Source organism: Tenrec ecaudatus, chromosome 11, assembly GCF_050624435.1.
Source record: "Tenrec ecaudatus isolate mTenEca1 chromosome 11, mTenEca1.hap1, whole genome shotgun sequence".
Lineage (NCBI taxonomy): Eukaryota > Metazoa > Chordata > Mammalia > Afrosoricida > Tenrecidae > Tenrec > Tenrec ecaudatus.
This window is the reverse complement of record NC_134540.1, coordinates 73,358,593-73,380,716: the sequence shown is the minus strand read 5'-3', so window position 1 is coordinate 73,380,716 and position 22,124 is coordinate 73,358,593. Positions and strand designations below refer to the sequence as shown.

General features: G+C 45.9%; 1 protein-coding gene across 6 annotated transcripts in view; it reads left to right on the top strand.

Moving 5' to 3' along the window:
* The window catches only part of AFF3 (ALF transcription elongation factor 3), a 614,141-nt gene that overhangs the window by 262,244 nt on the left and 329,773 nt on the right, over window positions 1-22,124 (top strand). The gene's annotated exons all lie outside the window — the stretch shown is intronic.

Sequence of the window (22,124 nt, the reverse complement as noted above, 5' to 3'; positions counted from 1 at the left end):
CACATATTAGGAGCGAGTTAACTAAATGTTTGCCCAGCATGGCTGAGAATGATGCTATAAATAGCCAAATGGCCCATGGCAGAATAAAGGTTTGCCAAACTTCCTTTAAAGAATGATGCAGGGGTCTGGAAGAAGGGAATAGTCACATGTGGATAGTCATGTATGTTTCTAAGTGTCGGTTTGGAATATTTCATCTAAACCTCACAACAACTTCATGAAAGAAATACTACCACTAGCCCATTTTATAGATCAGGAGACTGAGGTCAGAGAAGTGAGCCCTATCCCACCCCTCCCCCAAATTAAAAAGGAACAAGATACAGTAAAAGCTCAGGTAGTCAGAGCCCAGATTCTTAGTTAGTTTCAGATTCCCTTAAATACTGAGTTCTACTGACAGGTAGACATAGAGCCAGACTATTCCTTAAAGGCAAGGATGGTGAGACTTTGTCTCACATACTTTGGACATGTCAGGAGAGACCAGTCCCTGAAGAAGGACATCCTGCTTGGTAAAGTAAAGGGGCAGCAAAGAAGGGGAAGGCCCTCAACAAGATGGATTGACACAGTGACGGCCACAATGGGATCAAGCATAGGAACAATTGTGAGGACGGCGCTGGAACAGGCACTGTTTTGTTCTCTTGTGAACAGGGTCGCTGAGGGTCAACTGACTTGACAGCACCTAATGACAACAAAAACAACAACAGATGGGTTTAAAATGGCAAGTCAAATTCTAAGGATAATGGTAAAGGTTTTCAGCAATTTCTTTCTGCCTAGAACCTGTGTTTAAATTTAAAAAATCAAGTAGTGGTAATTAATGCTTTTCTTCAGTCTGCACTGTTACTTGCCATGGACGTAAATGATGGCCGTGGTGACCGTATGGACAGCAGTAGGAAGTACAGCGTGGCCCTTCGTAGTCCTCACGACTGCCGTCATACTTGAATCCATCATGGTGGCTCTTGTGCCAGTCCATCCCACAGACAACCTGCCTTCCCTTCATTGACCCTCTGCTTCACCAAATATGATGTCCTCCTTCATGATTGATCATTCTTGATGAGTCAAGGCAAGTGAGTGAGGCGGTGCTCTGTTGTGATCCATAAGGTTTTCATTGGCAAAATATCAGAAGTATGTCACCAGGCCTATCTTTCTAGTCTTAGTCCAGATGCTCCATTGAATCCTATTTACCATAGTTGACCCTGTTGAGAAGGTGTGACCTGAACATTGTAATTCCAAGTAGAATATCTCACCAACCCAGGGGCAGATAGGTCAAGTTATGAGTCCCAAAGCTGTTTTATGTGGATGTTTTTTTCCCCCAAGTTCAACTATCTAAGTGAGGCATTAATTAGGTCCCCATGGAAAAAGCACACCAGCTTGTGTAGTCCAAGGATTGTATATAATAAAATCCAGATCCAAAGGAGCAAATAGTATCAGAACTTAAATTGTGCACGCCTGGTTTGCAGACGGCTATGGACGGCAGTGGAAGCCCCAAATCCATTTTCAGGGTCCCCACGTGGATTAAGCCTCCAGTGAATGCCCTCTGAACATAATCTAGGGATGTAAATAGCCTTGCCTTGCTATCAGATCGAGATCAGATGTAAGTTATCATATAAAATCTTATAATTTGATCTCCCCTTTGTCCCATTTTAAAGTTGCTTCCGTTTTTAATGTTTTAGTTCTTTTGGATAGAGGTGTTTCTTCATTTTGTTTAGTCGTTTTTGTTTTGTTTGTTTGCTTGCTTCCTGTTTGTTTTGTGTGATTTCCTGCATATGAGATCCAGGATAAGTAGATCTGTAGAGACAGGAACTGGATTAATAATTATCTAGGGGCATACCAGGGCGGATGGGAGAAAACGGGAAGCTACTAACAAGCAGGAGGAAAAAGTGTTCCAGCATTGACTGTGGTGCTGATTGCACAACTCTGCTTAATATGACTGATTAATTAAACTGTGTGATGTGTGGCATGTGTGCCAATAAAGCTATAAAAAAGATGCAGTGGGTGACAGTCATGGGGAGTTCATGGGACCCCCAACAAAGAAGGACCTGCTTTAGAGCCAGGCCATCAATTGGACACGTAGCCTCCTGAATATGTGCAGGGCCAGTGAGTTACATAATCTTGCTAGAAGGCTCTTCTAGCCAAAGTCTCTGTGGACCTCCCACCAAAGACCGTATCCTGCATGAGTCTGAGTAGGAGGGTGGGGGACACATCAATAGGGTGCATAAACAATTGTTAACAAGCTTCTCTGTGGTGACCATCCTGCTGCACGTAAATTGAACCCCCTGAGAAGCAGGAGGGGGTGGGGAACCTCACTACCATCAAGAGCAAGGAATGGAGTGTATACGTATCCTCTTGACTCGGTGAACCTCCTGGATCCAGAAGATAGCCATGACGTCAGAGAAGTAGCAGCACCAGAACCAGGAACCAGAGCATGGGGCAGAGTGTTGGACTGCCCATCATACAGAACAAATAAACTGAGTGTTCTGAGGCAGGAGGCTGGCTTGCGGTGTGGCGTACCCCTGGGCACTTAATTTGGAGAACTGCATTCACCTTGGAGTTCGAGCTGAAAGCTTTTAGGCAGAGTTGCATTGTTTGCAGCCTTCGAAGACCTTTGTAACATGTCCTGTGTGAGCAACCACTGTATATCCTGAGCATCTCTCATCTGCATTGCAACCTGTTCACTTCCTTCATAGACCCCACAATCATGAGCACTGCCTGTGAGGTCTGTGTGGCTACCGCAATGAATTCTCAAACTCAGTAGCTGGAAAAGCAGAGTGCTGTGAACGACAGAATGACAGGAGAAACTAATCTGTCCTCTAAAGCCTCCCCTGTGTGGTGTTTCTGTTTGGCAGCAATACAAGGTATCAGGTACTGTGATGTCCAGTCACCTTTTTCTGTTTAGAAGTTTGTTGCAAATATTCAACCCTGCCATGGTACGGTAAGGTAAAGACAGCCAGAGTGAGTTATTGCAACTGTGTTTTAACAAAACTATTTACAAAAACAGGCAGCAGCCTTGATCGGGCGAATGGACTGCAATTTGTAGACAGAGAAATCAGGATTAAAGAGTAAAGGAACTTTACATTTTCAATGCCTGAGTCTCCTAACCAGTTAAAATTGTGGCAGGCATCTTACTGTTTATAATTATGTGAGATTTGTTCCACATTTTTACTTTCCCCTATTCCAAGCAGATGCGATTGTGCTCTGAAACTTATGAGAATATTATCACAAGTGAGGGTAGTGGTATAGTTGTCAGATCTGACCAGGAAGTTTTAATTTCTCATTTTATGAAATCCAGGAACCATTTCAATCACAAAGCGTGCAGATTCAAAGTTTCTTGGGATTCTGACTGTTTTGTTGGGTTTGGTTGGTTTTTTTTTTTGGTCAGTGACAGTCTATATTTGAAGGAATTGAACTTAGGAAAATTGGAAACATATTAAAACTTAAAATGGAATCTTCCATGTTTACTAAGGGCCAGGTATTGGTATAAATGTTGCAAACTGGTTTACTAAGGGCCAGGTATTGGTATAAATGTTGCAAATTGGTATAAATGTTGCAAGCAAGTCTGGTAGGAGTCATTACCCCCATTGTACAAATGACAAGGGTAAAGTTAAGTCAGATCCTCAACTGGACTACCCTGACAGCCCTCCGTGGTTTTTTGTTTGTTTGTTTTTACTCGTTTTATTAGGGGATCATACAACTCTTATCACAGTCTATACATACATCAATTGCGTAAAGCACATTCGTACATTCACTGCCCTCACGGACCCTCAACATACTATTGTCATCAATTTATTAAAGCTCACCATTTGGCTCTGAGAATCTTGCCCTTTTGCAAAGAGATGTATACGCTTTTAATGTGAGTAAGAACACTTTAATGACACTAAAGACCTGTCATTTGTAAACAGGGAAAGTGCAGGGACCCTGGATTTGGGAGCAGGCTAACTGGGGAGTGGCTTAGTCAGACCTCCTGGCAGGAAAACCACTTCCTTCCAGAAGCCCCACCAGCTGTGGTTTGGGGTTTTGTACAGTACATGCATCCGCCAAAGCAGCTGCCTTCACGTTAGCTATGATTCATGGCAACCCCATATGTGTCATTGTAACACCGGGTTCCATGAGGCTTTGGGGTAGCCAGGCCTTTCTTCCGAGATACCTCAGAGTAGACTTGAATCACCAGCCATTTGATTGGTGTTTCTGTTATCAGGCAAACTCAGGACTTATTGAAAATGTGAAGGAAGAATCTTACATGCACACCATAGAGGGGGATGAATTTTTTTATGATATGTCAGAGAAAAGGACTTTAACGTGGCTTTCAGGGATTTAATTAGACAGTTATCAATTTTGACAGAATGACTTTCTCTTTATTTTATTGGCTGTATATTTTCCATATTTCCAAATATGGAAACCTGAAAAATATGGAACCTGAAAAAGCTAGCAGGCCCTAAATCTTGTACCTCCAAGATAAAGTGACCCTGCAGCTGGGGACAGAGCCTGGGTCTGCCACCTACTAGCTGTGCTACACTGAGCAGAGGCCCAGTGAGGCCATGTTTGTTTTGTTGGGTGAGATGTGCGCCTGCAGCTGTCTTCTGTGTTTAGTTGTGCGGACACCTCTTCCTGGTGCCCTTCGCCTGCAGCGCAAGAGAGCCAAAGAGACCTGTCTTCCTCTCCTGCTACAACCCTTGTCAACCAGGGTGATGGCGGGGCTGCCTCTGCTGCAGGATCTCCCCTCCCCCCTCAGTTTGGCTCTTGAAAGGTACCCCACAGTGCTGGAGAAAGCAGGTTGGAAATGGTAAGGAAACAAACTTCCCCTGGCCTGAGTCTCTGCAGTGGGTTGGCGGGACATAAACAACAGGCTCCTGAATTCTGTGCCTGGTAGACCAGGGGCACGGAAGCCACACACCATAGCCCTTCTTCCAACACCCCTGCTGTGAGACAGACATGGCTCCCTTATAGCCTGGGAGAATGTGGTTGTCAGAAAGCACAGAGCTAAGAAATCCCTAGTCCCTGCTCCTGCCCCACGTCTTCCGTGTCTGCGTCTTCATCCACTTCAAGCCTCGCCCGCACATTGGGTTTGCCTGGTACCACAGTGATCTGAGGCAGGGCTTGAGTTTTCTTCTTTAAACCAGACACACAACCACAGTCATCTTTTCACAAGTACTTCAGAGTCGCTCATTCCTTCTGCTTTTTTCACTTCTATGTTCTCTGTTAAATTTCTGGGGGGAAATCCCCAATTGCTATTAAAATCCAAGCTCACTGAGTGAAATGCAAAACATGTCAAACTGTAAACGTGGCTATTAAGACGGAGACCATATCTAGTACGGCCTGCCACCAGGTCGATTCTGGCCCAGGGTGACCCCACGTGTCTCCTGGAAGCACTGGGCCCCAAGCAGAATTCAGTTGCTGGTTTCTTGGAAGAACCTGGTCTCCCGCAGCCGCTGGATGGATGGGAGCCTGCACCCTTTCTGTTAGTCAGGCACATTGGCCATGTGTATCACCGAGGACTTAGAGCGAATGCCTAATGACAGCCCTATCCGTTTCTTCTCCCCCCTCTTTCCACTGCCATCAAATCCTTTCTAACTCAGAGACCGTATAGGACAGGGTAGACTGCTCGGTGGGTTTCAAGGACCATGACTCTTTATGGAAATAGGATGCCTCACCTTGCTCCCATGGAGCAGCTGGTGTATTTGAACTGCTGGACTTGCAGTTTGGACCCAGGGATCCCGTCAGTTCTCTCAGCTCACTGCCATCGAGTCAATACCAACTCACAGTGACCCCATAAGACGGGCTAGAACTGCCCCTGGGGGTTTCTGAGACTGTAATTCTTGATTCTCCCCATCAGTTCTCTAAGTCATGTGAAAACAGAAAGCACTCATTTACCTGGCTTCTCGCTGTACTTTCTTTCTGCTCTGGGGAGAAGCCTGCCAAGCCTGGGGCCTCACTCTCCTTGCACACCTCAGCATGTGGGTGTCACTCACTGGCGCAGATCCTTGGACAACAAGATCCAGATGTACTCGAGGGCCATGGTCAAAATGGCACGTGTGCTTTCTGTGGATGGGAAAAGGGCGGATTGGCCTTTAAAGACAGCAAGCTTGAATTCCAAGGATCCTCTTCTAGGGCCCTGCCCTAATTTTGTATTCAAATTTTGTCATTGTTGTCTTTTAAATGAGAACCTCTTAAACTTTATAGCGTTCCAGCCCCACAGATGCTGACTTGGCCCCTGGGAGGGGGGCTGTGTGGATTTTATGTGATGTTTTTACTCCTTGCCTATAAATCTGTCATGTTGAGAACACATGTCGAGAGGACATGTGTCAACATCATCCGAGACAATGGCGCTGGTACCAGGACTAATAAATGTATTTCAAATATATTATTTATAAGGCCATAAAGGACCCAGGTGGAAACCTTTTTTTTTTTCCTACGTCTCCACCAGGTTCAGATCTGTTAGAACTCCTATTTGGCCATGAGGGGAAAACAAGGGATTGTTAGGCTGCTGCTTTCCCCCCCCCAAGTCCTGTGTTTGTTGTTCTCCTCGGTTTTTAAACCGAAAAATTCACCCCTCAAGGTTGAAAGCATGCTCCAGCCTTGCTGTGTTTCTGACAGCCAAGTGGATTCTTGCATTTTCCACTTGAAACTAGTGGAGATGGACGGTCCGGTCTCCTTCGTTTCATTATGTAAAACCTCATTGAAAAGGAAGATTCTGGAGGCAACCAAATGGTGCCATGACTGCTATTGATTAACTGCCCTGCTGGCGTCATTGTTCAGCCCTCCTTGGCCTCTTGGGCAGGGAGATGCCCAAGAATAACATTGCTGACATTTTCTTGGAAAGATGCAACGCTTGGACAAAGACAGCTGCATGCTTTTCAACAGGACGCTGTTTTGATGTGCCCACCTTGGTCTTCTCGGAAGTCCAAGTGATCAATCAAAATACATGAAAGACTTCTTAACAGTTACCCTGATATACTGTCTATCTGATATACTTAACAGTCAGTGTGAAGATTGTGATATTCAAGTATGGTTTTTAAACAGTTTCTAAGAAGTTGCTCAAGTAGGAGGAAATAAAGGGGAAAGATCACATATTAGCCGGCACTAGCATATTTAGCCAGAATTTGTTAGGACCCACGCAGTTCAATACCTTTGAGCCCTTTGAGGGTTGTTATAAAGGGGCAGAACAAGGGAGTGAATAGCGCATAATTTAAAACCAGGAACGGGATGCTTCAGGGTGTCATACGCATTCATTCTGTATGCTGAGACTATGAAGAAGAACGCAGCATCAGAATCGGAGGAAGGCTTTTTAGCAACCTGTGATAAGAAGATGACACAGCCTTGCTTGCTGAAAATGAGGAGGAGTTGAAGCACTTGCTGAGGAAGATGGAAGACTACAGTCTTCAGTATGGATTACAATCCCGCATCCAGAAACCACAGTCCTCACACCCGGACTGATAGACGACATCATGATAAATGGAGAAGGGATCCAAGTTGTCGAGGAATTCATTTTTCTTGGATCAATAATCAATGCTCATGGAGGCAGCAATCAGGAAGCCAAATGGCACATCTTTAAAATGTTGAAAATTAGGTGCTCCTGACCCCCCACCACGGTCTTTTCAATGGCCTCCTCCTGTGCTTGTGCAGACAGGACAACGAACAAGGAGGACTGAGGAGGGATGGGTGCCTTGGAGAATGGTGCTGGTGGAGATTATTGAAAACCCGTGGGCTGACAGAAGGACGAGATCTGTCTCGGAAGAGGTACAACCAGAGTGCTCCTGAGAGGCAAAGATGGCGAGACCTTGTTCCGTGTCCTTCAACCTGTTATCAGGAGAGACCCAGCCCCTGGAAAAGGCATCGTACTTGCAAAGTGGATGACCATGGAGGATTGATGCAGTGGCTGCTACAATAGGCGCAAGCAAAACAATGATTGTGAGAGTGACACGGGGCCGGCGGTGTCCGCACTGAGGTGCGCGGGCTCCCTGTGAGGTGGAACTGACTGGATGGCACCTAAAGGAACAGCCATTATTAGATAAGTGGTAGGAAAACACTTTTTTTACTGTATTATTGATAACGCCTTAAAGGACTCATCTGGGGATCTTTGTAGACTCTACAGGGTTCAGAACTCTCGGGGTAGAAGGGGAAAAATGAATAACTACGTTATTCCTTTTATGTCATGTAATTGTTCTCTTCCTAGGATATTTCTGGTCTTGTAGCTGTGAACTCCTGAATGTATATAAAAGAACATTTAATATAAACGAAATAAAATGACAAATTTCAAATATGGTACGAATGCTTCTGTTTAGTTGGTAGTTTTCCTTCCTGTGGAATTAGACAGAAGGCTGCCCTGCGACGCTCTGTTCTATGACTGAGACCTCTGTGAGTGACCCCGGATGCCCAGCATCCTCTCACTTCTTATTCTCTAGCATAGATGAGGCGGGCGCCTAGTTAGCTCTTCTGAGGTTCATATTACAGTGAAATTTTCTAGAAGTTATTTCCAGGGTTATGTTTTCTCAATCTTGTGTCTTACTGGGCATTTTAAATGTCTTTACTTTCTTCCTTTTTTTCTGGAATTGTCTAGCCTAGGGGTCAGTAAACTGCGGCTCTCAAGCCCAATGCCACTCTTTCTGTATGTACTTGGCAGCTCCAAAGTAAAGTTGATAAATGTTAAAGGATATTATTCAAAGATAATGGTGATTTCATTTGTTTGAAAAAAAAGATGTTTATGGCTCTCAAATAATTTTTAAATTGTTGTGGGGGACAGGATTGGCTTTTCTGTCTCAAAAGCTTTCTGAACCATGGTCTAGACTGCAAAGTGGACACTTGGAAAACACCAGCCAGTCCTGGGAAGAAAAAATGGGACTTTCTACTCCAGTAAAGAATTATAGCCTCGGAAACCCAGAGGGACAGTTCTACTTAGACTCACAGTGTCCCGATGAGTTGGCATCGACTCGCTGGCAGTGAGTTTGGTTTGGTTTGGGGTACTCCAAATGCTAGGTTAATTACTAAGCCATTTGATGCAGAGTTCTGATTGTGCGTGACAGTAGTTGTGACGTTATTAGTGTTAGACTGACCGAATGTGTTTACGAATAGCAAGTACAGAGAGCTGGTTCTTAGGATCCTGTGTGCCATTGATGGTCAGCTGTGGCAGTTGACACAGACCTGCCTGAGGTTGAACCAACCTGGGGTTGAAGGCTGTCTCCCTCTCTTACAGCTGGAGCTCTGGAACAAGCTCCCTGCATCCAGAAACCTCGTTTAGACACCTGTGAACCAGAACCAAGTCCAATCAATGCCAACTCCTAGTAACCCAGTAGGACCACATAGAACTGGCTCATGAGGGTCTGTCAACTTTTGCCGATTTAAAGAACAGACTATCTCTTCTTTACCCAATGGAGCTCCTGGTGGGCTTGAACTGCCAACCTTATGGCTTAAAACCCAAAGCTTAACACACTGTGTCACAAGAGTTCTGCCCTGTGAGCAGAAGGTAGTGATACCACTCTCAGAGAGCTGTGATAAAGGCTTTAATCTGATGAGGTATGTAAATAATTTTACACAGTACCTTTTACAATAAACCAAAACCGCAGTGCCCTCGACTGCACCCAATCACTGATGATTGTTAGACTAGATTAACAATCTCATCCATAATACAAATATATATCTGCGGAGTGTTAAGCATGTTCCAGGTATGGTATAAATGGGGATTTATTTTTTAAGAGGTCATTATCCCTGCCGCTCGTCAGTACACAAGTTATCTAATGATAATTTTGATAGCCACACGGTTATTTTGCGATATGCACTATATGTAATACATACTGTGTTATGTTGTGATTGGAATAATATGTTGCTTCAGGGAAAAAATAATTAACTTCGTAAACTGAACAGGTTCTGAATTAACAAGCCTGAAGCTAACACTACGCTGAATACTCAGCTACTTCCCCCCCCCAAAAAAGGCCCCCAAAATAATAATACAAAGCCTCCAAATTAAATAAACAGCCAACTCACTGCCATCGAGTTAATTCCAGCTCATCAAATAGATGTGGTATCCTGGGGGGAAAGTCATTGTTTTTCTTACCTGAAGATGAGCTTAGTCCAGATGGACTATCGTGTCTGAGGGGGCATCTTTGCGGGGAAATTGGCAGCCCCCAGACAGAATATCTTTCTCTCTACTGGCTCTAAGGAGCGTTCTTTGATGGGGGCTGTATTTGCTAGTTGCTGCTTGCCGTATTTCACGTCCATTGTGTTTCTAGAGATTGAGGCTAAATTGAACGTGACCAAGAGGTGCGGGCGAACTGATGAGTTCGGCTGTCTCCCATCGGCGCACTTGATGCTTCCAGGGAGCAGGTCAGCCAGAGCCGAGAGGCAGCGGAGGCGCGCTGTGTGTCTGCTTTGTTTCAAACACTGGCTCGTAATAAGGCAATTCAGGTCGATGGGGCAGCGCAGACATTTCCTTGAGGGAAGTTGTGAGTGGTGGCATTAAAAAAGAAAATAAAGAATAACTGGAGATTTAAGGAAGATCGGTTTGTTATTGTTATTTTTATTACATGATTTAGGTGGAAGCTTAGAGTCAAGGGTATTTTAAAGATGGCATTTTCTAGGTTAAAACAAATAACATCCCCCTCCCAAGTTAACATAGTAAGAAGAAATTTTTCATGAGTATTGTTATTCTTTTGGATCCATTCAATAAAGTTAAAATATCAGATGTCATCATGGAATTTCTTCAGCAGCAGTCATTTTGATGTAATGTATGTCTGCCTTATTGTCACTAGTTTAAAAAAAAGGAAAAATTTTTTCATTTTCTCTAATATAATTTCCCCCATGCAAGAGCCCTTTAATGGCTTTAATCCAATGTACTTGGCGTTAAAATAGTCCAAAAGGCAATTAGGGATCATCCTGATGGCAAACTTGCATCTTTTGCATTTTCTTAGCAGGGGGGAGGGGCCAGCAGGGCCTGCCAATGCTCCCAACTCTGCTCCCAGGCCTGACATCATGGGAATGCATCCCACCTCATCATGGGGCTGTCTGACCCTGCCTGGACCTCCTTTGTTCCTGAGTTGTTGTTTTGGGTTTATTTTTGTTTTTTTAATATAATGACTCCAGTGTATTCCTATTAACTTAGCCAGGGGCATCTTGGGGCATCGTTGTGTTGGGATAGTCTAAGAGAGAGTTCCCCATGAAAAGCTGGTCAGGGACAAGATGCGTGCCGCCCTCACTATTGGCTTAGTGGGCTGCTAACTGTGAGGTCAGCAGTTTGAAACCCCAGCTGCTCTACAGGAGAAAGATGACATTTTCTACACCTGTAGAGTTAACAGTCTGGGAACCCACAGGGGCAGTTCTTCCCCACCCTATAGGGCCACCCGAGTGGGATTTGACTGGATGGCAGGGTGGAAAGTAGATGATGAGACTGAGTCTGGAAAAGATGCAATGGGTGAAAGTTCTGAACTGGGTGGGGTATCAGGCTAAGGATGCATAATGTACTTACAGGAGATTTGTTAATAAGGTATCGCGATGATTTAGGAAATAATGCACACACCTCTTCTAGAGGTTCCTCCCTGCGATCATTCACAAAGAGTGAGTTGCCTCTGTGTGCATGCTTTCTATTCCGGTGGCTTCTGGCACGCGTCTTCAGACTGCCAGAAAGCCCATGCTGACTCAGCGACCCCCAGTGGGTGTCCGAGACTGTAACTGTGGACGACAGGAGTTGTCTTTCTCCCAAGGAGCTGCTGGTGGTTTTGAACTGCTGGCCATGTGGATCGCAGCCCAACACGTAGCCACTACACCACCGGAGCTGCTGACAGTTGAGACTGAACTCAATTAAGTGGGTGGCAAGTAAACCCCCCTTACCCAGAATGCAGCAGGGTTCCATGGAGAGGCCCTATCACGTGGCCGATACCCGAGCTATCCCTGTAGGTCTGCTCTGTCCAACCAGCTAGGGCTGCCATCCAAATGAGCTGGGTGCAAAAGGCCCCAGTGAGTGGTTGAATTTTTCTCCTGCCCAGAAGTTGACTACAAACAAGTCTGAGGCTGTTGAAGTGGGCTCCAGAGGGGCTAGCATTTTTACTCTCTCCAACCTTCAAGGAGTCTGGAAGGAAATGCCAGGGCACTGGCTCCTCTCCTCACAGCCTTTCACCCGGGAAGCAAGCCACTGCTAGGCACACACTCAGATATCCAGGGCTAGGGTATGTTCTGCAGACTCACGCTTCTTTAAATTGGAAGTAGAAAATGGGAAACATTGCTTTATTTTATTTTTACTTTTTGTGGTGAATGACACACACACACACCCCGCCAAGTTTATGTTTTATTTAAAATTTTTATTAGCTAAGGCCCTATGTTGTGTGCAGGCCACAGGCATGATGGTGTGACATAATACCAGCCAACTGAGAGACTTTGGTAAGACAAACAAGTCAAACATTAGGCAGTTCAGTCAGACCTCGAGAAGTAATATGGATCCTGAAGAGAAAAACAGGAGGGCAGAGGTGGGAGAGGCCTTGTATGGCTGGGGTCTCAGGTGAGGGCTGAGGAGACATGGAAAGGAGAATGTGAGCAGGAGAAGGGAAGGAGGGGCAGGTGAGGGAGAAGAGACCCCACAGGTAGGAAGGAGGAGCAGAGGTGCTTGCAGATGCTCCTAGAATGTTCAGGATGACGTTTCCAAATAAGCCAGGGACTTGGCTCGATGGAGTGTCCATGTGTCTTGTAAATGATGCACATTCCTAATAGGTTGGTCAGCTTGGGGAGGAGTCCTGGTGGCATCGTGGCCAGGTGTTGAGCCACTAGCCACAAGGCCAGCTGTTTGAAAGCACCAGCTGACCACGGGAGAAAGATGAGGCTTTCTATTCCCATAGAGAGCTACTGTCTCAGAAATTTGGTGTGGGTTGGAATCAACTCAGTGCCAGTAAGATTTTAACTTTTTGTTATGAATTCTATTACACCTTTGGTGACACACAAGCAGGTGAAAGGAGGAGTGGGTACCCTGGTTGCTCAGACTTTATCTCTTCATTTGGCTCATTAAGAAAATTTATATGATTGCTGTTTGATGACTGCTTCTGGCATAATACAGCTGAGTGTTGCATCTACCCGAATGAAGAATGAGGTTCCAACCCATTCTTAATTGGGAAAAATTTGATTAACTAGGATCCCTGGTAGTAATTGAGCTACGCAAAGTCAGCAGTTCAAAACCACCAGCTGCTCCATGGAAGAGAAACCTGGCCGTCCACTCCTGCAAAGAGTTACAGTCTGGGAAACCCACAGTGGCAACTTTGCCCTGCCCTGGAGGGTCACTGTGAGGTAGAGTCAACTCGATGGCAGTGCATTCATTTTTTTAAGTTTTGAGGATGATTCTGTATCGGGAGAAAGAAGAGACTTTCTGCTCCCATAAAGACTTCGTCTCTGAAAACCCACAGGGCAATTCCACCCTTCCCTGTAGGGTCGCCGTGAATCAGAATGAATTCAAGGGCAGTGAGTTTGGTTTTCTATAACATCTAATAATTCAATCTAGTCTTGTCTTTATTTTTATAAAATACAGAGCTCAATTTCAGTCCCTTCCTGATTCTGTGGCTGACTATCGGTTTTAGATTCGAGAGGTTTCATTTGAGAAGGAAAAAGAAATCTCCTTGTGGGTGAGTGAGAGTGTCTGTGTGTCGGGGGTGGGGGCGGGGAGGTGTTGATGAGAGGGAGATCATGCGATTTTCCTGCTCCCCATGAAGCGGGGCTTTGCCAAGAAAAGAAAGACCTTTGTGGGACACACCGTACTTCCCTTCCAAATGAAATGGAAGGGTCGCTCCAGAGATTAATGATCCTGAGATGTTAATTCCGAGGAGAATTTATTTTTAAAGGCTGAGGTTTATTCTGAGCAGAGGATCCTGTGTTCAGCTGCAGGCCTAATGAAGCCTGTATTTTATCTTCTGTGCCTCCTAGCGGGAGCAGCAGGTACCTCACAGGGGCCCACCCGCAGCAATTTCAGATCTGGTTAAAGCCTGTATGTTCAGACTGGGAGATCCTCCTTCCCTGGGAAATTTCTTAGAAAACCTCTAGGGGTTAGTGTGTTTCTCTTAGACTCGAAAGGTTTTACATGGGAGAGTTCTGTATTTTTATGACTCTACCATATTGGCGTGAATTCGTATAAATTGTTCACATATTGGCAAAGGCTGAGTCACGTGTGTCATAGCGGGTACTCTCTGTCCATGGATCGTGCCTTGTTTTACCACCTTGGGAGTCAAAAAGCAAAACAAAAGATCAAGATCCTAACGGGTTCTCCTCCCCGGCTCTGAATGAGGCTTCAAGTTCATGGTAGAAAATGTCTCTTGTTGCATCAGGCATCTTCAGAGCTGGTTTGTATGGAATAGAACAGTGATGATACTTAGATTTTCTTGGTTTCCGGTTAAGTTCACTTCATCCCTTGAACCTCCCCCACTTCCTGGCCTTCTGGTCCCCTTTCTTCAGTGTACCTCCAAGGGACCCTGACTCCTTCTCTAGCTAGATTTTTTTGTCATTAAAACACATCTATGCTGGTGGAAAAACTTCACACTAACAGGAAATGTTACCGTCGATTGAGCTGGCTCCTGACTGCCTTGTGTGTACAGAATGGACCTGCTCCCCGCGTGGTTCATGGTTATCGTCGATCTACAGTGGCTCACCAGGCCTGTCCTTAGGCAGCACTCACGGCTGTGTGGGCTTGGAGCCCCGCCCTTAGCTTGGTCTTTGCATGCAAGCTGTCTGTAGCTCCCAAGAGCCTGGGTGATCTGGAGAAAGGAGGTGGCTCTGGCTTGGGTTTCCTTACGTGGCCAACCGCCGTGCTGACAGCCCTGAGCCTGGCAGTCGTTCCCATTGGGCATGTTTGCCAAGGAGAGTCGCCATCAAAAATAAACAAGTAAATAAACTAGTGCAGACTGGCCAGTGGAAAGGGCAGGCAGGGAGTTCTTCTGTCAGCCAAACCTCAAAGAGAATGCCAAGTAACTGGGGTGGGTTCTCTCTGGGTGCTGCTACCCAGCACCTGGTGCTCCCCACCTAGTACTCCCTGAGGGAGCCAGGCAGGCTGCTGTGTTTACCTCAAGCCAGGTCGGGGCCTCATCTCCAGTGAGCTCGGGAGCCTCAAGCGACCAAGTTAGGCTGCTCGCCCCACTGGGGGTGTAGCTTTCTGCTGGGCTCTTCTCCAACATTCGGACCTCATTAAAAAAACATCATGCCTCTAGCATCCCTCGATTGGTCCATCCTCATTTATCCTGCAGATGGAGGCTGCAAAACAAAACCCCAACCCCCTGAGCTGCTGAATGGCTGTTCCCTGGACACGGGGCAAACCTCCCTACTGCAGTGATTTGTGTCTGCAATTTAGGTCCGTGCACTCACACTGAGCCCAGAGCTGGAAGACACATGTGCGTGCTGAGCTCAGGCAGGAGAAGGGACACCGCCAGCGAGTGATGTATGGGTAGCAGGACGGGAGAGAGGGAAGGGAAGGGGGAGGTGGGAGGGGCAGAGCGGGATGGAGAAGAGTTGCAAATGAAGACCTATCATGCCAAAATGAGAGGTGATTTGCTGCTGTTTTCCTCCCTGGGTGCACCTCCCCAGCAGCACTGCTCAGCCCCCCACCCCGCCCCGCTGCTGTGCATGTGCGCCTGCATCACGGCGGTCGAGTACACAACCCCGTTCCTGTAGTCAGCCTAGGCACAGGGCTTATCAATACCCAACAAGAGCTCGCCGCCCAGTTGGCTCCTGACCCTTCTTCCTTTATCGTTAATAGTTGAAATGGTGTTTGCTTTGTCATTAATGCCTTCAGGGCGGTAAACTAAAACGCTCGGAAATTTCTACTAATCCTCGTCCCCACTGGACCGCTTCACTTCTGAATGAAGACACAAAAAGTAATTGCATGCACAGGTTTCCGAGATTGTTTTTTTCCTGGCTCGAACCTAATTGACAGGGGACATCATTTTCTAGTAAGGTCTCTTTCTCCCTCCCTCCCTCCTCCTGCCCCCTCTGTTTTGGATCATAGTGCCCATAAATCCTGGAGAGTGAACCAACTGTTTACTGAAAATATGAATTGTAGGAACTTACCCCAGAAAGTGCTCAAGTGCTAAGAACTCGCCCCCCAACCCCCAGTGGAAAGAAAGAAAGAAAGACAGACAGACAGAAAGAAAGAAAAAGGGGGGGAGGGAGAGAATAGATAAGAGAAAAAGTAGAAAAATGGTTTAACACCTCGCACAAAGATGCTTTTCAAATGAATCCGTCTTTGCTATTTAATTTACATTTTGAGGGCTCATTAGGATGATGAACGACGGGGCCAGAGAATAAAACACACTTTCCGAACAAAAGATGATCTCGGCAGCCTAATCACATTTTATGCCAGCACTTACATTTGTCAGAAGTGGGTACTATTTACCCCTATGATTATTTAAAAATCATTTTTATTGTCCTTTGTGCTGTGTCCTCTTTGGGGGATTTTAATTCAGAGTTTGACACCTACTGATTAACTTCCGTGAAGCAGGGAGTACAAAGGCCTGTGCTCCATGAAGAATTCCACGAGGCGGCCGTGTGGAGGTGCCTGCAGCTGTACACTAATCAGCCCCGTTGGGTGTGTTTCCATCAGAGGGAGGATGGTCCCTTGGACTCAAGGGCAACCTGGGCGACCTCGGCCAAGGCAGTGCGCTCTGCCGGCTGCCTCCTCTGCCTGACCGCGTCCGCCCCGACCCGGCGCGGAGACAGAAGGGGAATTCTCCTGATTATGATCTAGCCCTTATGAATAAATATGACTTCCATTCCCCTTACTTCCTCTGCCAGTTCGGCCCAAACAGCACTCTGTCATCTGTCACCACATACTGATGCCCATGTTCCCCGCCCTGATCCCTTCACCAAACCTACACGCCGACTCCCACACCCTCACAATTATTCCAGATTGCTTCTTCCCCAGCCATCTGTTTCCCTGGCTGTGTCATTTCACATCTACGCAGCGGGCTAGCTTTTTTCCTTTCTTTCTTTTCCCCTTTTCCAGGGTGGGTAGCACCCTTTTGAAATCGAGTGGGAGTCCTGGGTGTGTATGTGTATGTGTGTGTGTGATACTCAGCTGCAGTCCTGGAACGAGGGGTCGCCCACATGGCGCCACAGGGCACACAGCCTTCGTGCTGCCCAGCACACGGCCCCCGCATGGGCCCTGCTCTCCCCCTGCCACCTCTGACTGCCAGCTAGCTCACTTCACTTGTGACTCACGCTGGAGGTTTCACAACAGAGTGAGTGTCTGGTCTTTCCCTGGGTAGAAAAACAGCTCAGGCAGTGTGAGTCATTGGCCTCATTGTGGGTGCTGCCTGAGGAGCCCCCTTGGCGGGTCTTGGAGCTCACTGGGGCTGCCCTAGGGCACAGGACCCAGTCCATAGGACTAATGGCCCATTCTGATCACTTCAGAGCAATGGACAAAGATGTCATCAGCATGTCACACCTCCTTCCAGTGTCCCTGGCCACTTGCTTCAGGCTGATGTGGAGGGGATAGGCAGTCACACAAAGCCAAACTCATGCTCAGACCAAGGTTCCCGAGTCCATACTTCTTTATGGGAATAAAAAACTAGAACAGAATAGGGAAAACTCTCATCTTTCCCCTAAGTAGTAGCTAGCGGCTTTGAACTGCTGATCTCGTGTGTAGGCAGCTATTTACACCACCAAGGCTCTTTGAAAGTAAAATCCTGACACTAGTTTTAAATCTTCCGTATCAAACGACTTTTGCAGCTAACACTCCAAATTGATATTCTGTAGAAAATCCCACTTTGGACAACCAGTCTGGCTTCATTAGCAATTCAGTGAATGGAAGGCCATGTCATTACATTCAACATCTATTGTTCTTTGAAAAAGCAACAATAAGTGAACCTTGTTTCTGTTTGGATGGATGAAAGTGACAATGGCCTATAGGAATGAGAATTACAGTGATAGTTGTTGACGTGGTGTTCCGTGTTTAAAGTATGTATATGTACTTTATCTGGTCCCCTAGACATGGATCATCTAAGAGAATATCAAGAGTCAAGGGGAAGGGGAAGACATTAACAACAGAGTGTTCACGTTTGGGGCACAGAGTGCCGACATGTTCCCTGGGCAGGATGGCAAACCTGTGAGCCTGGCCCCAGGAGAAGTATTGGCTGCTTGTGTTTTATGGATTGTGATAAGAGTTGTATGAGCCCCTAATGTAAAAAGAAAAAAAAGAATAAATTCTGAATAGATTTTAAAAAAACCAAGAGAGCAGAAGGATCAATTGTTTGTGCTATTTTGAGTAACCCCCCCAGAAGTTCAGAATTACCTTCAAGGGAATCCCTCCCTGGCCACTCCCTTATCATCCAGTAACCGAGACGCTTTTACAGTGGTTGCTTGCTGCTCGTCACGGAAATGGAAGACAAGCTGCTATGCCCGCCTGTAGTTTTACACAGTGCTTCGTTAAGATTATTAATGTTGTTGTTACACACGCTTATGAAGCGTTCCAGGAAGTTGATGAGCATGGCGCAGGAGATTTCAACCTCATCCCTAAGCACATTTCAATAGGATTGGAGACGGAAAGTCAGGTATAAAAGATTCAGGTAAAGGAAATGATTTCAAGAATGAAATTCCATGAATCTGCAGAACTCGTTAGGGGGCCTGTAGGGACATCACTTGGCTCTTTGAAAAGCTGGAATACTCGCTATCTTTGTTAGAGAATACAATCTGGAGAGCAGTTTACAGTGACTGCTTCCACGTCCTACGTCTCCAGCACCATCCCCAACCACCCAGGGGATCTCCTCTGGCTCCGGCAGTTTCCCTCGACCGCTCGTAAGCGTGGCTTGGGTACCCCAGAAAATGTGGTATCTTCACTGTAGAGCGACCTGATGACACTATGTGGCCTCGGAGTGACTGACTGTCTTCTCTAGCTAACCAAGCCAAACCAAACTCATTGCCATTGAGTCAATGCTGACTCATAGCGACCCCCTCTGGGTTTCCCAGACTGTTACTGTTTCCCAAAGTAGAAAGACCAATTCTGTAGTTCAAAAGAGATTCCATAGACACGAAAAACTGAGGTGTGTAGGACTTTTATTTAAATCTGAAACCTCTCACTGCCATGAGTAGATGCTGACTCACACTGATCCTATAGCACAGGGTGGGACTGCCCCTGGGGGGTTCTGAGACTGCAGCTCTTTACTGGCATAGAAAGCCATATTTTTCTCCAAAGGAACTGTTGGTGATTCCAGACTGCTGACCTTGTGAGTAGCAAACCCAGCTTGTTGCTCACCACACCCCAAATGTATTGATCAACTGGTACTAGTTGCTCTTGAATCGACTATTCTGGCTCCTGACAGACCCGCTGTGTGACAGAAGTGTGTGTGCTCCCTATGAGAGTTCCTGAGTTTGGGGGAAGGAGGCTCCTAGGCTTTTCTTCTGAGACCCTCTGGGTGGGGCTCAAACCCTCCACCCTTTGAGCCATGTCCACCAAGTTCACAACGCAGGGACTCTGTTTATGGATTCGGAGGCTTTCACAAAACAACTCTACAAGCAAGTTGTGTTTGTCAGGCATTGGGAGACGCCCATCTAGCCAGCCTTTTATTCGGGAGGCATAGACTTGATCTAAGATGTTAGTGAAAGCTTTCTTAGCTAATTGATGGAAAGGCCTTATCTGCTCTTCAGTTTATACTCCTCAGGAGTTTTTCAGATTTGTACCCTCTTTCCTGTGAGGACAGCCTCAAGGAGCATGGGACTAGGAAGAAACCAGGCAGTGGCCACCAACAGAACCCCAGACATTTCCTCCTGTACTGTTTTTTTATTCAAATCTAATTGTAAAGTAAAATATAAAAGGAGAAAACCCGAGACTGGAAGGCTCTCGATGCTTAAAAGTCCATCTTGAGTGGTTAAAACCACTCTTGAGCGTTTCCCAATAAGCCCGTGATTATAGGCTGGAATTTCCCTTGACTCTGCAGTATAAAGAAACTTCAGATTAAGTCTAATTATACAGGGAAGAGCCGTGCAGATCCCCACTGCTCCTCCCCGGGTTTCAATGTAGTCACTTAGCATTCACTCGGGAGGGGCTGCATGGAGTTTTCTTCTCAGACACACACACAAAAGTCAACTGTTGACCTGGAAGCTGGAATGCTACCACGGAGGTCAGGTAAACTTCCTCCTTCTATATCTTGTTGTCACTTACTTTTTACTCTAAAACTTCATTTTATTGGCTGTCTGTTTCAACAGAGAATTTAACCATTAGGAACTTTTACAAGGTAGATTCGTAAACAGGGGAGGTAAGCTGAGACCCACAAGGAGCCCTGGTGGCTCCATGATTAGGCAGATGGCTGTTAACTGAAGGTCAGTAGGTTCAAAGCCACCAACCAGCCTGCAGGACAGAGATGTGGCACTCTGCTTCAGTAAAGATAACAAACAGCCTTAGTTAAACACACTGTGTAGCAGCTCTGCTCTGCTTTGCCCGGTAATGTTGCTGTGCCCTGGAATTTGCTCCACAAGTCAACCGTCAACCCACTCAATAGCAATGGTTAAGCTGACTCACAGCAGCATGTCTCTGGAACTGGGAAGCGGTATTGAGACTGTGATATGATAATGATGTGATGAGATTTGATTCATTCATTCATTTAACATACATTTTTCAGTGCCTTCTATGTCTTTTTCACCACTTTGTCTCTAGCACCTGGGATAGTGTTTGGCACATAATGAGAAAAATCCAAAAGGTTACTGCAGAGTTGATTCCAACCCATGGCCACCCCATATGTGTCAGGGTACCCTGGCACTCCATAGCGTTTTCACTGGAGGGGTTTGGGAGAAGTGACTGCCAGGTTCCTCAGGGTGGACCTCCCTCCAGTTGAGCTGATTCACAGTCTAGCACTTAAATGTTTGGAGAGATAGAGCACTTAACTCTTTGCACCACCTGGTGATGCTCAGGAATTATTTGTAGAATGAGCAAAGAGCTTGTTGTTTTCTGAGTCATGTGGATTTTGAATGGAAGACAACTTGCATCTAGTACCTGTGTGTTATGTGTATCTAGAATCTTTCTGGTTCATATTAGGGACAAACAAAAGTTAGACTTTGCTTCTAAACCAAGTTCTATGCTCAGAAAAAATAACTTTATGTTTCCACTTAATATTTTGATTGCGTTCCAAAAATGGTATTTGTACTTCATGTATCTTATGAGCATTGCATGAAGTGTGGCTCTGGAGTAATGGTCTGTAATAAAGTGCCCGTGATGTGTGTATCACAAAGGAGGTCCCCTGCCTGTGTAATGGCTTCCACCACCCGTGGGCTCACAGTGTCTCTTCCCTCCCATTTCTAGTCATTTCCCTTTCTCATTTCTCACTGAGGTGATTCCCGCCTGTTCATATTTTTCAAAGTCCCTGTCACTGCAGGTGATGGACATTTTTACCTGATGTCCCACTGACATCCCAAATACATGCCCCAACCCGCTCATTGTCTTCCTGTCACCTAAACGTCCCATCTCAGAGTGTCCCTGTCCAACCAGTCATTCACCCAAACTCGAAACCCAGAGGATATCTTTAATATTTCCTCTCCACGCACCCAATCCTATTGATTCTTATTATCTTTTTTATACTTTATATAAAACATTTATTCCTCACTGTCTCAGAGAAGCTGCTAAGTCCAGCTTTAACTATCCTGTGTCTCTTGACTGACTCGAATAGCGTTAGCACAGGCAGCTGCTCTGCTTGTCTTCCATCGCAGACTCCGCTGTATCGTTTATCTTCTAGTCTCTTGGCAGAGAACGGTTTTGAGCATTTATCTTGCTTTAGTCTTTCAGTAAATGCCCATTAGAACTCATGATTTAGAGAGTAAGTTGAAAAAATATTGCTCCTGGAGAAACAACCTGTGCAAAGGTCTTGTCAATTCCAAAATTCATTCATTCATTCATTCACATACTCAGTTTTACAGAGTAGAGTGGCGCACCCTACGTTTTCCTACCTGTAATCTTAATGGTTTGACCCTCCAGCCTTTAAGCTTGTAGTCAAGTGAAAATCCTTGGTTCCACCTAGGCAGAGACTTGAAACTAGGAAATACCTTCACAGCATAGAGCAGGGGTCCTCAAACTTTTTAAACAAGAGGCCAGTTCACTGTCCCTCAGACCTGTTGGAGGGCCGGATTATAGTTTAAAAAAAAAACTATGAACAAATTCCTATGCAGACTGCACATATCTTATTTTGAAGTGAAATAACAAACAG